The sequence below is a fragment of the Stenella coeruleoalba genome (assembly GCF_951394435.1).
Source record: "Stenella coeruleoalba genome assembly, chromosome: 7".
Taxonomy (NCBI): Eukaryota; Metazoa; Chordata; class Mammalia; order Artiodactyla; family Delphinidae; genus Stenella; species Stenella coeruleoalba.
This window is the reverse complement of record NC_137153.1, coordinates 7509260-7525146: the sequence shown is the minus strand read 5'-3', so window position 1 is coordinate 7525146 and position 15887 is coordinate 7509260. Positions and strand designations below refer to the sequence as shown.

Here is a 15887-nt window from a genome sequence, read left to right as displayed (position 1 = left end):
TGGTTCTCGCTATTCCTGTTCATCTTCCGCAGAAATTGCAAACTGGGCCAAACAGGAGATTAAAGGGACTGACTCTCCAAGTCGGAAGCGTGTTAGTAAAGCGTCTGGAATGTTGCACCCGAGTACCAGGGGAGGAAAACTGAGACATATTTGAACACGTCTCCCGTTCACATGGTTGATCATACTCTGGGTTCCACATGCATGTTTTAGCTGAAGGAAGAATACCTTAAACCTGGAGAGTTGAGACCCGTGTAATGGGTACCATGCAATATGACTTCAAAGGGTCTTCATTTGCTCACCGAACCTCTCCAATCCTATCACTGCTGCGTTTATTCCCCTGTACACACGCTTGATTCTGTTTTGGAGACATAGCAATCCATAGGTTTTAAGATACTTACTAGTCAGGTACATTCTTAGGGGTTTAATATGGGGTTTTGAGTCCATTTCGTTGAGCAAGGAGTAGCTCTTGTCTATTCCATATTTGGCTTAAGGAACTTTATCTGTGCTCATTTCAATCTCTGGTTTTATGCAGCACCCCAACTCACCTTTCCCCTTAAGCAAGCATAAGTTGGTTTTCTAAATTTGAGACCCTGTTCTGTTCTGTAATTCAGTTCCTGTGTAGCCAAGTTTACATTCCGTGTATTAGTGATAACTTATGATGTTTCTTTTTCTGTGTGACTTATTTCAGTTAGAATCATCATACCTGAATCCACTCATTATGCTGCTACGGGCCTGATGACATAGATATCATTGCTGAGTGATACTGCATTGTACGTAAGTACCACAAGTTCTTTATCCATTTTTCACTTTCTGCGATGTTGAACTTGTACTGTAAACGAGGTTCTTGTAAACACAGGCGTCCCAAACTTTGGGGTGGCTGTGTCTTTTTGATTTTAATTTCCCTAAGCTATAGGACCATAAGTGGAAGTGCCCTAGGCTCTGTTGCTTTGTTTTTTAGATGTCTCAGGAATCACCATACACTTCTCCCGAGTGGTTGTTGGCAATTTACATCCCGCCCATCAGCATAACAAGGCTCCCAGTTCTCCATGGCCTGTCCTGCCTTTCTGGATTTTACACTTTTTTCAGATGGCCCTTTTGACCGGGGGGAAGTGAGACTTCATTGTAGTGCAGATTTCCTTTGCAAGCTTGCTTGGTTGGCCAAAAAGGGCGTATGCGTTTTTTCCTGAATATATTCAGGAAAAAACGCATACGCCCTTTTTGGCCAAGTGCATCATTGTGGACGTTCTGCCTCTTTTCCTATGCTTTCAATGCAATTCCAGTCTACCTCCTGAAATCGGTTTCCTGCAATTCTGCCCCGCTTTCAAGTCCTCTTGGCAGCCTTACTTCAGTCTATTTTTGGACGATAGCTGTCATTTATAACTCTGCAGGTTTGTGAATTACAGTGCCCCTGAGCTCCTATCTTCAACTTGCTTTCTTGTGACCTGGCCGCAACACCGCAGGATGGCTTCAGGCCCTAATCTGGTTCCGGCACGGCACGCTGAGCCTTTGGTTATTTCCTCTTCCTGGTGGGAAATGAGAGTTAAATTTGCCCGTCCAGACACCTCCAGCTAGCCTCTCATTGGTTCTCGCTATTCCTGTTCATCTTCCGCAGAAATTGCAAACTGGGCCAAACAGGAGATTAAAGGGACTGACTCTCCAAGTCGGAAGCGTGTTAGTAAAGCGTCTGGAATGTTGCACCCGAGTACCAGGGGAGGAAAACTGAGACATATTTGAACACGTCTCCCGTTCACATGGTTGATCATACTCTGGGTTCCACATGCATGTTTTAGCTGAAGGAAGAATACCTTAAACCTGGAGAGTTGAGACCCGTGTAATGGGTACCATGCAATATGACTTCAAAGGGTCTTCATTTGCTCACCGAACCTCTCCAATCCTATCACTGCTGCGTTTATTCCCCTGTACACACGCTTGATTCTGTTTTGGAGACATAACAATCCATAGGTTTTAAGATACTTACTAGTCAGGTACATTCTTAGGGGTTTAATATGGGGTTTTGAGTCCATTTCGTTGAGCAAGGAGTAGCTCTTGTCTATTCCATATTTGGCTTAAGGAACTTTATCTGTGCTCATTTCAATCTCTGGTTTTATGCAGCACCCCAACTCACCTTTCCCCTTAAGCAAGCATAAGTTGGTTTTCTAAATTTGAGACCCTGTTCTGTTCTGTAATTCAGTTCCTGTGTAGCCAAGTTTACGTTCCGTGTATTAGTGATAACTTATGATGTTTCTTTTTCTGTGTGACTTATTTCAGTTAGAATCATCATACCTGAATCCACTCATTATGCTGCTACGGGCCTGATGACATAGATATCATTGCTGAGTGATACTGCATTGTACGTAAGTACCACAAGTTCTTTATCCATTTTTCACTTTCTGCGATGTTGAACTTGTACTGTAAACGAGGTTCTTGTAAACAGAGGCGTCCCAAACTTTGGGGTGGCTGTGTCTTTTTGATTTTAATTTCCCTAAGCTATAGGACCATAAGTGGAAGTGCCCTAGGCTCTGTTGCTTTGTTTTTTAGATGTCTCAGGAATCACCATACACTTCTCCCGAGTGGTTGTTGGCAATTTACATCCCGCCCATCAGCATAACAAGGCTCCCAGTTCTCCATGGCCTGTCCTGCCTTTCTGGATTTTACACTTTTTTCAGATGGCCCTTTTGACCGGGGGGAAGTGAGCCTTCATTGTAGTGCAGATTTCCTTTGCAAGCTTGCTTGGTTGGCCAAAAAGGGCGTATGCGTTTTTTCCTGAATATATTCAGGAAAAAACGCATACGCCCTTTTTGGCCAAGTGCATCATTGTGGACGTTCTGCCTCTTTTCCTATGCTTTCAATGCAATTCCAGTCTACCTCCTGAAATCGGTTTCCTGCAATTCTGCCCCGCTTTCAAGTCCTCTTGGCAGCCTTACTTCAGTCTATTTTTGGACGATAGCTGTCATTTATAACTCTGCAGGTTTGTGAATTACAGTGCCCCTGAGCTCCTTTCTTCAACTTGCTTTCTTGTGACCTGGCCGCAACACCGCAGGATGGCTTCAGGCCCTAATCTGGTTCCGGCACGGCACGCTGAGCCTTTGGTTATTTCCTCTTCCTGGTGGGAAATGAGAGTTAAATTTGCCCGTCCAGACACCTCCAGCTAGCCTCTCATTGGTTCTCGCTATTCCTGTTCATCTTCCGCAGAAATTGCAAACTGGGCCAAACAGGAGATTAAAGGGACTGACTCTCCAAGTCGGGAGAGTGTTAGTAAAGCGTCTGGAATGTTGCACCCGAGTACCAGGGGAGGAAAACTGAGACATATTTGAACACGTCTCCCGTTCACATGGTTGATCATACTCTGGGTTCCACATGCATGTTTTAGCTGAAGGAAGAATACCTTAAACCTGGAGAGTTGAGACCCGTGTAATGGGTACCATGCAATATGACTTCAAAGGGTCTTCATTTGTTCACCGAACCTCTCCAATCCTATCACTGCTGCGTTTATTCCCCTGTACACACGCTTGATTCTCTTTTGGAGACATAGCAATCCATAGGTTTTAAGATACTTACTAGTCAGGTACATTCTTGGGTTTAATATGGGGTTTTGAGTCCATTTCGTTGAGCAAGGAGTAGCTCTTGTCTATTCCATATTTGGCTTAAGGAACTTTATCTGTGCTCATTTCAATCTCTGGTTTTATGCAGCACCCCAACTCACCTTTCCCCTTAAGCAAGCATAAGTTGGTTTTCTAAATTTGAGACCCTGTTCTGTTCTGTAATTCAGTTCCTGTGTAGCCAAGTTTACATTCCGTGTATTAGTGATAACTTATGATGTTTCTTTTTCTGTGTGACTTATTTCAGTTAGAATCATCGTACCTGAATCCACTCATTATGCTGCTACGGGCCTGATGACATAGATTTCATTGCTGAGTGATACTGCATTGTACGTAAGTACCACAAGTTCTTTATCCATTTTTCACTTTCTGCGATGTTGAACTTGTACTGTAAACGAGGTTCTTGTAAACAGAGGCGTCCCAAACTTTGGGGTGGCTGTGTCTTTTTGATTTTAATTTCCCTAAGCTATAGGACCATAAGTGGAAGTGCCCTAGGCTCTGTTGCTTTGTTTTTTAGATGTTTCAGGAAACACCATACACTTCTCCCGAGTGTCTGTTGGCAATTTACATCCCGCCCATCAGCATAACAAGGCTCCCAGTTCTCCATGGCCTGTCCTGCCTTTCTGGATTTTACACTTTTTTCAGATGGCCCTTTTGACCGGGGGGAAGTGAGACTTCATTGTAGTGCAGATTTCCTTTGCAAGCTTGCTTGGTTGGCCAAAAAGGGCGTATGCGTTTTTTCCTGAATATATTCAGGAAAAAACGCATACGCCCTTTTTGGCCAAGTGCATCATTGTGGACGTTCTGCCTCTTTTCCTATGCTTTCAATGCAATTCCAGTCTACCTCCTGAAATCGGTTTCCTGCAATTCTGCCCCGCTTTCAAGTCCTCTTGGCAGCCTTACTTCAGTCTATTTTTGGACGATAGCTGTCATTTATAACTCTGCAGGTTTGTGAATTACAGTGCCCCTGAGCTCCTTTCTTCAACTCGCTTTCTTTTGAGCTGGCCGCAACACCGCAGGATGGCTTCAGGCCCTAATCTGGTTCCGGTACGGCACGCTGAGCCTTTGGTTATTTCCTCTTCCTGGTGGGAAATGAGAGTTAAATTTGCCCGTCCAGACACCTCCAGCTAGCCTCTCATTGGTTCTCGCTATTCCTGTTCATCTTCCGCAGAAATTGCAAACTGGGCCAAACAGGAGGTTAAAGGGACTGACTCTCCAAGTCGGGAGAGTGTTAGTAAAGCGTCTGGAATGTTGCACCCGAGTACCAGGGTACGAAAACTGACATATTTGAACACGTCTCCCGATCACATGGTTGATCATACTCTAGGTTCCACATGCATGTTTTAGCTGAGGAAGAATACCTTAAACCTGGGTATTTGAAACCCGTGGAATGGGTACCATGCAATATGACTTCAAAGGGTCTTCAGTTGCACACCGAACATCTCCAATCCTATCACTGCTGCATTTATGCCCCTGTACACATGCTTGATTCTCTTTCGGAGACATAGCAATCCATAGGTTTTAAAATACTTACTAGTCAGGTACATTCTTAGGCGTTTAATATGCGGTGTTGAGTCCATTTCGTTGAGCAAGGAGTAGCTCTTGTCTATTCCATATTTGGCTTAAGGAACTTTATCTGTGCTCATTTCAATCTCTGGTTTTATGCAGCACCCCAACTCACCTTTCCCCTTAAGCAAGCATAAGTTGGTTTTCTAAATTTGAGACCCTGTTCTGTTCTGTAATTCAGTTCCTGTGTAGCCAAGTTTACATTCCGTGTATTAGTGATATCTTATGATGTTTCTTTTTCTGTGTGACTTATTTCAGTTAGAATCATCGTACCTGAATCCACTCATTATGCTGCTACGGGCCTGATGACATAGATTTCATTGCTGAGTGATACTGCATTGTACGTAAGTACCACAAGTTCTTTATCCATTTTTCACTTTCTGTGATATTGAACTTGTATGGTAAACGAGGTTCTTATAAACGGAGGCGTCCCAAACTTTGGGGTGGCTGTGTCTTTTTGATTTTAATTTCCCTAAGCTATAGGACCATAAGTGGAAGTGCCCTAGGCTCTGTTGCTTTGTTTTTTAGATGTTTCAGGAAACACCATACACTTCTCCCGAGTGGCTGTTGGCAATTTACATCCCGCCCATCAGCATAACAAGGCTCCCAGTTCTCCATGGCCTGTCCTGCCTTTCTGGATTTTACACTTTTTTCAGATGGCCCTTTTGACCGGGGGGAAGTGAGACTTCATTGTAGTGCAGATTTCCTTTGCAAGCTTGCTTGGTTGGCCAAAAAGGGCGTATGCGTTTTTTCCTGAATATATTCAGGAAAAAACGCATACGCCCTTTTTGGCCAAGTGCATCATTGTGGACGTTCTGCCTCTTTTCCTATGCTTTCAATGCAATTCCAGTCTACCTCCTGAAATCGGTTTCCTGCAATTCTGCCCCGCTTTCAAGTCCTCTTGGCAGCCTTACTTCAGTCTATTTTTGGACGATAGCTGTCATTTATAACTCTGCAGGTTTGTGAATTACAGTGCCCCTGAGCTCCTTTCTTCAACTTGCTTTCTTGTGACCTGGCCGCAACACCGCAGGATGGCTTCAGGCCCTAATCTGGTTCCGGCACGGCACGCTGAGCCTTTGGTTATTTCCTCTTCCTGGTGGGAAATGAGAGTTAAATTTGCCCGTCCAGACACCTCCAGCTAGCCTCTCATTGGTTCTCGCTATTCCTGTTCATCTTCCGCAGAAATTGCAAACTGGGCCAAACAGGAGATTAAAGGGACTGACTCTCCAAGTCGGAAGCGTGTTAGTAAAGCGTCTGGAATGTTGCACCCGAGTACCAGGGGAGGAAAACTGAGACATATTTGAACACGTCTCCCGTTCACATGGTTGATCATACTCTGGGTTCCACATGCATGTTTTAGCTGAAGGAAGAATACCTTAAACCTGGAGAGTTGAGACCCGTGTAATGGGTACCATGCAATATGACTTCAAAGGGTCTTCATTTGCTCACCGAACCTCTCCAATCCTATCACTGCTGCGTTTATTCCCCTGTACACACGCTTGATTCTGTTTTGGAGACATAGCAATCCATAGGTTTTAAGATACTTACTAGTCAGGTACATTCTTAGGGGTTTAATATGGGGTTTTGAGTCCATTTCGTTGAGCAAGGAGTAGCTCTTGTCTATTCCATATTTGGCTTAAGGAACTTTATCTGTGCTCATTTCAATCTCTGGTTTTATGCAGCACCCCAACTCACCTTTCCCCTTAAGCAAGCATAAGTTGGTTTTCTAAATTTGAGACCCTGTTCTGTTCTGTAATTCAGTTCCTGTGTAGCCAAGTTTACATTCCGTGTATTAGTGATAACTTATGATGTTTCTTTTTCTGTGTGACTTATTTCAGTTAGAATCATCATACCTGAATCCACTCATTATGCTGCTACGGGCCTGATGACATAGATATCATTGCTGAGTGATACTGCATTGTACGTAAGTACCACAAGTTCTTTATCCATTTTTCACTTTCTGCGATGTTGAACTTGTACTGTAAACGAGGTTCTTGTAAACACAGGCGTCCCAAACTTTGGGGTGGCTGTGTCTTTTTGATTTTAATTTCCCTAAGCTATAGGACCATAAGTGGAAGTGCCCTAGGCTCTGTTGCTTTGTTTTTTAGATGTCTCAGGAATCACCATACACTTCTCCCGAGTGGTTGTTGGCAATTTACATCCCGCCCATCAGCATAACAAGGCTCCCAGTTCTCCATGGCCTGTCCTGCCTTTCTGGATTTTACACTTTTTTCAGATGGCCCTTTTGACCGGGGGGAAGTGAGACTTCATTGTAGTGCAGATTTCCTTTGCAAGCTTGCTTGGTTGGCCAAAAAGGGCGTATGCGTTTTTTCCTGAATATATTCAGGAAAAAACGCATACGCCCTTTTTGGCCAAGTGCATCATTGTGGACGTTCTGCCTCTTTTCCTATGCTTTCAATGCAATTCCAGTCTACCTCCTGAAATCGGTTTCCTGCAATTCTGCCCCGCTTTCAAGTCCTCTTGGCAGCCTTACTTCAGTCTATTTTTGGACGATAGCTGTCATTTATAACTCTGCAGGTTTGTGAATTACAGTGCCCCTGAGCTCCTATCTTCAACTTGCTTTCTTGTGACCTGGCCGCAACACCGCAGGATGGCTTCAGGCCCTAATCTGGTTCCGGCACGGCACGCTGAGCCTTTGGTTATTTCCTCTTCCTGGTGGGAAATGAGAGTTAAATTTGCCCGTCCAGACACCTCCAGCTAGCCTCTCATTGGTTCTCGCTATTCCTGTTCATCTTCCGCAGAAATTGCAAACTGGGCCAAACAGGAGATTAAAGGGACTGACTCTCCAAGTCGGAAGCGTGTTAGTAAAGCGTCTGGAATGTTGCACCCGAGTACCAGGGGAGGAAAACTGAGACATATTTGAACACGTCTCCCGTTCACATGGTTGATCATACTCTGGGTTCCACATGCATGTTTTAGCTGAAGGAAGAATACCTTAAACCTGGAGAGTTGAGACCCGTGTAATGGGTACCATGCAATATGACTTCAAAGGGTCTTCATTTGCTCACCGAACCTCTCCAATCCTATCACTGCTGCGTTTATTCCCCTGTACACACGCTTGATTCTGTTTTGGAGACATAACAATCCATAGGTTTTAAGATACTTACTAGTCAGGTACATTCTTAGGGGTTTAATATGGGGTTTTGAGTCCATTTCGTTGAGCAAGGAGTAGCTCTTGTCTATTCCATATTTGGCTTAAGGAACTTTATCTGTGCTCATTTCAATCTCTGGTTTTATGCAGCACCCCAACTCACCTTTCCCCTTAAGCAAGCATAAGTTGGTTTTCTAAATTTGAGACCCTGTTCTGTTCTGTAATTCAGTTCCTGTGTAGCCAAGTTTACGTTCCGTGTATTAGTGATAACTTATGATGTTTCTTTTTCTGTGTGACTTATTTCAGTTAGAATCATCATACCTGAATCCACTCATTATGCTGCTACGGGCCTGATGACATAGATATCATTGCTGAGTGATACTGCATTGTACGTAAGTACCACAAGTTCTTTATCCATTTTTCACTTTCTGCGATGTTGAACTTGTACTGTAAACGAGGTTCTTGTAAACAGAGGCGTCCCAAACTTTGGGGTGGCTGTGTCTTTTTGATTTTAATTTCCCTAAGCTATAGGACCATAAGTGGAAGTGCCCTAGGCTCTGTTGCTTTGTTTTTTAGATGTCTCAGGAATCACCATACACTTCTCCCGAGTGGTTGTTGGCAATTTACATCCCGCCCATCAGCATAACAAGGCTCCCAGTTCTCCATGGCCTGTCCTGCCTTTCTGGATTTTACACTTTTTTCAGATGGCCCTTTTGACCGGGGGGAAGTGAGCCTTCATTGTAGTGCAGATTTCCTTTGCAAGCTTGCTTGGTTGGCCAAAAAGGGCGTATGCGTTTTTTCCTGAATATATTCAGGAAAAAACGCATACGCCCTTTTTGGCCAAGTGCATCATTGTGGACGTTCTGCCTCTTTTCCTATGCTTTCAATGCAATTCCAGTCTACCTCCTGAAATCGGTTTCCTGCAATTCTGCCCCGCTTTCAAGTCCTCTTGGCAGCCTTACTTCAGTCCATTTTTGGACGATAGCTGTCATTTATAACTCTGCAGGTTTGTGAATTACAGTGCCCCTGAGCTCCTATCTTCAACTTGCTTTCTTGTGACCTGGCCGCAACACCGCAGGATGGCTTCAGGCCCTTATCTGGTTCCGGCACGGCACGCTGAGCCTTTGGTTATTTCCTCTTCCTGGTGGGAAATGAGAGTTAAATTTGCCCGTCCAGACACCTCCAGCTAGCCTCTCATTGGTTCTCGCTATTCCTGTTCATCTTCCGCAGAAATTGCAAACTGGGCCAAACAGGAGGTTAAAGGCGCTGACTCTCCAAGTGGGGAGAGTGTTAGTAAAGCGTCTGGAATGTTGCACCCGAGTACCAGGGTACGAAAACTGAGACATATTTGAACACGTCTCCCGTTCACATGGTTGATCATACTTGGGTTCCACATGCATGTTTTAGCTGAAGGAAGAATACCTTAAACCTGGAGAGTTGAGACCCGTGTAATGGGTACCATGCAATATGACTTCAAAGGGTCTTCATTTGCTCACCGAACCTCTCCAATCCTATCACTGCTGCGTTTATTCCCCTGTACACACGCTTGATTCTCTTTTGGAGACATAGCAATCCATAGGTTTTAAGATACTTACTAGTCAGGTACATTCTTAGGGGTTTAATATGGGGTTTTGAGTCCATTTCGTTGAGCAAGGAGTAGCTCTTGTCTATTCCATATTTGGCTTAAGGAAATTTATCTGTGCTCATTTCAATCTCTGGTTTTATGCAGCACCCCAACTCACCTTTCCCCTTAAGCAAGCATAAGTTGGTTTTCTAAATTTGAGACCCTGTTCTGTTCTGTAATTCAGTTCCTGTGTAGCCAAGTTTACATTCCATGTATTACTGATATCTTATGATGTTTCTTTTTCTGTGTGACTTATTTCAGTTAGAATCATCGTACCTGAATCCACTCATTGTGATGCTAAGGGCCTGATGACACAGATTTCATTGCTGAGTGATATTGATTTGTAAGTAAATACCACAACTTCTTTATCCATTTTTCACTTTCTGTGATGTTGAACTTGTACTGTAAACGAGTTTCTTGTAAACAGAGCCGTTCCAAACTTTGGGGTGGCTGTGTCTTTTTGATTTTAATTTCCCTAAGCTATAGGACCATAAGTGGAAGTGCCCTAGGTTCTGTTGCTTTGTTTTTTAGATGTTTCAGGAAACACCATACACTTCTCCTTAGTGTCTGTTGGTAATTTACATCCCGCCCATCAGCATAACAAGGTTCCCAGTTCTCCATGGCCTGTCCTGCCTTTCTGGATTTTACACTTTTTTCAGATGGCCCTTTTGACCGGGGGGAAGTGAGACTTCATTGTAGTGCAGATTTCCTTTGCAAGCTTGCTTGGTTGGCCAAAAAGGGCGTATGCGTTTTTTCCTGAATATATTCAGGAAAAAACGCATACGCCCTTTTTGGCCAAGTGCATCATTGTGGACGTTCTGCCTCTTTTCCTGTGCTTTCAATGCAATTCCAGTCTACCTCCTGAAATCGGTTTCCTGCAATTCTGCCCCGCTTTCAAGTCCTCTTGGCAGCCTTACTTCAGTCTATTTTTGGACGATAGCTGTCATTTATAACTCTGCAGGTTTGTGAATTACAGTGCCCCTGAGCTCCTTTCTTCAACTCGCTTTCTTTTGAGCTGGCCGCAACACCGCAGGATGGCTTCAGGCCCTAATCTGGTTCCGGTGCGGCACGCTGAGCCTTTGGTTATTTCCTCTTCCTGGTGGGAAATGAGAGTTAAATTTGCCCGTCCAGACACCTCCAGCTAGCCTCTCATTGGTTCTCGCTATTCCTGTTCATCTTCCGCAGAAATTGCAAACTGTGCCAAACAGGAGGTTAAAGGCGCTGACTCTCCAAGTGGGGAGAGTGTTAGTAAAGCGTCTGGAATGTTGCACCCGAGTACCAGGGTACGAAAACTGAGACATATTTGAACACGTCTCCCGATCACATGGTTGATCATACTCTGGGATCCACATGCATGTTTTAGCTGAAGGAAGAATACCTAAAACCTGGGTAGTTGAAACCCGTGGAATGGGTACCATGCAATATGACTTCAAAGGGTCTTCATTTGCTCACCGAACATCTCCAATCCTATCACTGCTGCGTTTATGCCCCTGTACACATGCTTGATTCTCTTTCGGAGACATAGCAATCCATAGGTTTTAAGATACTTACTAGTCAGGTACATTCTTAGGGGTTTAATATGCGGTGTTGAGTCCATTTCGTTGAGCAAGGAGTAGCTCTTGTCTATTCCATATTTGGCTTAAGGAACTTTATCTGTGCTCATTTCAATCTCTGGTTTTATGCAGCACCCCAACTCACCTTTACCCTTAAGCAAGCATAAGTTGGTTTTCTAAATTTGAGAACCTGTTCTGTTCTGTCATTCAGTTCCTGTGTAGCCAAGTTTACAATCCGTGTATTAGTGATATCTTATGATGTTTCTTTTTCTGTGTGACTTATTTCAGTTAGAATCATCATACCTGAATCCACTCATTGTGCTGCTAAGGGCCTGATGACACAGATTTCATTGCTGAGTGATATTGCTTTGTAAGTAAATACCACAACTTCTTTATCCATTTTTCACTTTCTGCGATGTTGAACTTGTACTGTAAACGAGGTTCTTGTAAACAGAGCCGTTCCAAACTTTGGGGTGGCTGTGTCTTTTTTATTTTAATTTCCCTAAGCTATAGGTCCATAAGTGGCAGTGCCCTAGGCTCTGTTGCTTTGTTTTTTAGATGTTTAAGGAAACACCATACACTTCTCCCGAGTGTCTGTTGGCAATTTACATCCCGCCCATCAGTATAACAAGGCTCCCAGTTCTCCATGGCCTGTCCTGCCTTTCTGGATTTTACACTTTTTTCAGATGGCCCTTTTGACCGGGGGGAAGTGAGACTTCATTGTAGTGCAGATTTCCTTTGCAAGCTTGCTTGGTTGGCCAAAAAGGGCGTATGCGTTTTTTCCTGAATATATTCAGGAAAAAACGCATACGCCCTTTTTGGCCAAGTGCATCATTGTGGACGTTCTGCCTCTTTTCCTATGCTTTCAATGCAATTCCAGTCTACCTCCTGAAATCGGTTTCCTGCAATTCTGCCCCGCTTTCAAGTCCTCTTGGCAGCCTTACTTCAGTCTATTTTTGGACGATAGCTGTCATTTATAACTCTGCAGGTTTGTGAATTACAGTGCCCCTGAGCTCCTTTCTTCAACTTGCTTTCTTGTGACCTGGCCGCAACACCGCAGGATGGCTTCAGGCCCTAATCTGGTTCCGGCACGGCACGCTGAGCCTTTGGTTATTTCCTCTTCCTGGTGGGAAATGAGAGTTAAATTTGCCCGTCCAGACACCTCCAGCTAGTCTCTCATTGGTTCTCGCTATTCCTGTTCATCTTCCGCAGAAATTGCAAACTGTGCCAAACAGGAGGTTAAAGGCGCTGACTCTCCAAGTGGGGAGAGTGTTAGTAAAGCGTCTGGAATGTTGCACCCGAGTACCAGGGTACGAAAACTGAGACATATTTGAACACGTCTCCCGTTCACATGGTTGATCATACTCTGGGTTCCACATGCATGTTTTAGCTGAAGGAAGAATACCTTAAACCTGGAGAGTTGAGACCCGTGTAATGGGTACCATGCAATATGACTTCAAAGGGTCTTCATTTGCTCACCGAACCTCTCCAATCCTATCACTGCTTCGTTTATTCCCCTGTACACACGCTTGATTCTCTTTTGGAGACATAGCAATCCATAGGTTTTAAGATACTTACTAGTCAGGTACATTCTTAGGGGTTTAATATGGGGTTTTGAGTCCATTTCGTTGAGCAAGGAGTAGCTCTTGTCTATTCCATATTTGGCTTAAGGAACTTTATCTGTGCTCATTTCAATCTCTGGTTTTATGCAGCACCCCAACTCACCTTTCCCCTTAAGCAAGCATAAGTTGGTTTTCTAAATTTGAGACCCTGTTCTGTTCTGTAATTCAGTTCCTGTGTAGCCAAGTTTACATTCCGTGTATTAGTGATAACTTATGATGTTTCTTTTTCTGTGTGACTTATTTCAGTTAGAATCATCGTACCTGAATCCACTCATTATGCTGCTACGGGCCTGATGACATAGATATCATTGCTGAGTGATACTGCATTGTACGTAAGTACCACAAGTTCTTTATCCATTTTTCACTTTCTGCGATGTTGAACTTGTACTGTAAACGAGTTTCTTGTAAACAGAGCCGTTCCAAACTTTGGGGTGGCTGTGTCTTTTTGATTTTAATTTCCCTAAGCTATAGGACCATAAGTGGAAGTGCCCTAGGTTCTGTTGCTTTGTTTTTTAGATGTTTCAGGAAACACCATACACTTCTCCTTAGTGTCTGTTGGTAATTTACATCCCGCCCATCAGCATAACAAGGTTTCCAGTTCTCCATGGCCTGTCCTGCCTTTCTGGATTTTACACTTTTTTCAGATGGCCCTTTTGACCGGGGGGAAGTGAGACTTCATTGTAGTGCAGATTTCCTTTGCAAGCTTGCTTGGTTGGCCAAAAAGGGCGTATGCGTTTTTTCCTGAATATATTCAGGAAAAAACGCATACGCCCTTTTTGGCCAAGTGCATCATTGTGGACGTTCTGCCTCTTTTCCTGTGCTTTCAATGCAATTCCAGTCTACCTCCTGAAATCGGTTTCCTGCAATTCTGCCCCGCTTTCAAGTCCTCTTGGCAGCCTTACTTCAGTCTATTTTTGGACGATAGCTGTCATTTATAACTCTGCAGGTTTGTGAATTACAGTGCCCCTGAGCTCCTTTCTTCAACTCGCTTTCTTTTGAGCTGGCCGCAACACCGCAGGATGGCTTCAGGCCCTAATCTGGTTTCGGTGCGGCACCCTGAGCCTTTGGTTATTTCCTCTTCCTGGTGGGAAATGAGAGTTAAATTTGCCCGTCCAGACACCTCCAGCTAGCCTCTCATTGGTTCTCGCTATTCCTGTTCATCTTCCGCAGAAATTGCAAACTGTGCCAAACAGGAGGTTAAAGGCGCTGACTCTCCAAGTGGGGAGAGTGTTAGTAAAGCGTCTGGAATGTTGCACCCGAGTACCAGGGGAGGAAAACTGAGACATATTTGAACACGTCTCCCGTTCACATGGTTGATCATACTTGGGTTCCACATGCATGTTTTAGCTGAAGGAAGAATACCTTAAACCTGTGTATTTGAAACCCGTGGAAAGGGTACCATGCAATATGACTTCAAAGGGTCTTCATTTGCTCACCGAACCTCTCCAATCCTATCACTGCTGCGTTTATGCCCCTGTACACATGCTTGATTCTCTTTCGGAGACATAGCAATCCATAGGTTTTAAGATACTTACTAGTCAGGTACATTCTTAGGCGTTTAATATGGGGTGTTGAGTCCATTTCGTTGAGCAAGGAGTAGCTCTTGTCTATTCCATATTTGGCTTAAGGAACTTTATCTGTGCTCATTTCAATCTCTGGTTTTATGCAGCACCCCAACTCACCTTTCCCCTTAAGCAAGCATAAGTTGGTTTTCTAAATTTGAGACCCTGTTCTGTTCTGTAATTCAGTTCCTGTGTAGCCAAGTTTACATTCCGTGTATTACTGATATCTTATGATGTTTCTTTTTCTGTGTGACTTATTTCATTTAGAATCATCATACCTGAATCCACTCATTGTGCTGCTAAGGGCCTGATGACATAGATTTCATTGCTGAGTGATATTGCTTTATAAGTAAATACCACAACTTCTTTATCCATTTTTCACTTTCTGCGATGTTGAACTTGTACTGTAAACGAGGTTCTTGTAAACAGAGGCGTCCCAAACTTTGGGGTGGCTGTGTCTTTTTGATTTTAATTTCCCTAAGCTATAGGACCATAAGTGGCAGTGCCCTAGGCTCTGTTGCTTTGTTTTTTAGATGTTTCAGGAAACACCATACACTTCTCCCGAGTGTCTGTTGGCAATTTACATCCCGCCCATCAGCATAACAAGGCTCCCAGTTCTCCATGGCCTGTCCTGCCTTTCTGGATTTTACACTTTTTTCAGATGGCCCTTTTGACCGGGGGGAAGTGAGACTTCATTGTAGTGCAGATTTCCTTTGCAAGCTTGCTTGGTTGGCCAAAAAGGGCGTATGCGTTTTTTCCTGAATATATTCAGGAAAAAACGCATACGCCCTTTTTGGCCAAGTGCATCATTGTGGACGTTCTGCCTCTTTTCCTATGCTTTCAATGCAATTCCAGTCTACCTCCTGAAATCGGGTTCCTGCAATTCTGCCCCGCTTTCAAGTCCTCTTGGCAGCCTTACTTCAGTCTATTTTTGGACGATAGCTGTCATTTATAACTCTGCAGGTTTGTGAATTACAGTGCCCCTGAGCTCCTTTCTTCAACTCGCTTTCTTTTGAGCTGGCCACAACAGAGCAGGATGGCTTCAGGCCCTAATCTGGTTCCGGTACGGCACGCTGAGCCTTTGGTTAATTCCTCTTCCTGGTGGGAAATGAGAGTTAAATTTGCCCGTCCAGACACCTCCAGCTAGTCTCTCATTGGTTCTCGCTATTCCTGTTCATCTTCCACAAAAATTGCAAACTGTGCCAAACAAGAAGTTAAAGGGACTGACTCTCCAAGTGGGGAGAGTGTT

General features: G+C 44.0%; 1 long non-coding RNA gene across 7 annotated transcripts in view; it reads left to right on the top strand.

The window, feature by feature from the left end:
* Positions 1-14989, top strand: part of LOC307189342 — a 417306-nt gene extending 402317 nt beyond the window's left edge. For all 7 annotated transcript variants that reach the window (XR_013829152.1, XR_013829153.1, XR_013829154.1 and 4 more), the window contains exon 3: positions 14906-14989. This is a non-coding gene — a long non-coding RNA (uncharacterized lncRNA). The remainder of the gene's footprint in view (positions 1-14905) is intronic.
* Positions 14990-15887: the final 898 nt, after the last annotated feature.